This window comes from Acyrthosiphon pisum, chromosome X, assembly GCF_005508785.2.
Source record: "Acyrthosiphon pisum isolate AL4f chromosome X, pea_aphid_22Mar2018_4r6ur, whole genome shotgun sequence".
NCBI lineage: Eukaryota > Metazoa > Arthropoda > Insecta > Hemiptera > Aphididae > Acyrthosiphon > Acyrthosiphon pisum.
In genome coordinates, this window is record NC_042493.1 from 78,683,223 (window position 1) to 78,685,019 (window position 1,797).

The 1,797-nt window shown below is 28.1% G+C and overlaps 1 non-coding gene across 1 annotated transcript; it reads right to left on the bottom strand.

The window, feature by feature from the left end:
- Nucleotides 1-1,406: 1,406 nt before the first annotated feature.
- Nucleotides 1,407-1,478, bottom strand: TRNAD-GUC. Its single transcript has one exon. It is a non-coding gene; the product is annotated as a tRNA-Asp (tRNA).
- Nucleotides 1,479-1,797: the final 319 nt, after the last annotated feature.

The following is a 1,797-nucleotide window of genomic DNA, read 5'->3' on the forward strand; positions in this document are numbered from 1 at the left end:
TCTTTTCTTAATCATTACCAGTGTGACTATATTGAATTAAAATTATATAATTTTAAATACTTGTGTAATTCAAAAAAAAATTATAATGTAATAAAAATGATGAGTTCAAAATTTGAAATTAGCGCCCCTCTATGATAAGCGCCCGAGGTATGGGCCCCGGATGGCCCCCCCCCCCTACCGGTACTGCCTCTATATTAAATAATTAAGATATTGAGGCCGGGAAGTTTTACATTTTAGAAGACTACCCAGACAGCAATTTTTTGTTTAATAATATTATTATAACATTATAATAACGAATAATATTAGTATAACGTTATTATAATACTATTATAATATTATTATTACAAAATGCTGTCTGGGTACATTTTAAAAACGTCGGGGCCACCGAGTACGTTTATTAATTATTGTGTATATGGAAATTCAAACATTTAAATATTTAATTTATGTGTATGAGTACTACTAAGTAATAATGCAGTTTTTTTAATTTACCAAAAGTCTTCATTTTTAGGCTTACGAAAAAATTCATTAATAAACTGATTAATTAATTAATTATTAAGTGCTAGACAGCTTTTGGGCTATTTTTCTTCTGCCTTAGGTATTGATAAGTAATTAAAACAAAGGTGTATAATATGTCATCTATGGTTATAAGTTATAACGGATGTATAGATAAATAATTAATAGGTAACGCTGTATACCTAACCGATTAATGAATTGGTATATAGGCCTAGTCTTATACATAGGCGGAAATCCATTAAAATTTCTGAAGGGGCTAAATTAACTAAAAAATAACCTTATTCAAATAATATGATAGAAATTGAAATATAAACCTCATTGCGTCGCATATTTTATTCAATTGAAACATAACACATTTTAAAAGCCTGTAGGTAAGTACTTACACAGTTACACATAAATACAAAAACAAAGACCATTAAAAAAATATAATTTATTAAAATTATTGTAACACAATTGTTCTATTTATTTACTATGCAGTCATTGTCAGTATGTTATACAATATCTTTTTCAATATTAACATTTTTTTTTATAATTATATAATATACTACCTATACTATATAATTAGTAAATCTATATCATATATTTTTATATGAAACACGACATAATTTTGGGAGGCTATTACAATATTTGGGGGTTATATCTCCCCAAGCCCCCCCCCACCACCAATTTCCGACTATGGTCTTATGTTATAACTATTAGTCATTAGACAATAACAACGAATAGAAAAATAGATAGATGGATGATGATGGTGATAATAGGTAGGTACCTAGACATACCCTGTATATCCAGTTAGTGTGAAATTCTTAAATATATTACATTTCATAAAAAAGTGCAAAAATTTATTATGTAAAAGAAAATATAAAATTGTTTTTAAAAAAGTGCAAAAATTTTTCCTCCCCGGCGGGGAATCGAACCCCGGTCTCCCGCGTGACAGGCGGGGATACTTACCACTATACTACCGAGGACTGTTATGAAACCTTTGAATTAAATGTCTTTTCTTTATTTTGTGACACAATAATATACAATATTGGTGTAACATATTTTGTTATTCACTTAGTATTTAAGTATAGCTAGTACTTACTTAATAAGTAATAATAGCCGAACCCTAGGCCTTTTAGATGCTGTAAGCAGTATTAATTATTAATCGATAGGAAATAATCATACCTAACTAAAGAATATTTGAATAGGAAAAACGATTACGAGTTACCTAGATTCTATTACTAAGGTCTAAGGCTATTTTATAATTGTTATATGTTACGAATAATTGTAACTTTATTTTTTTAA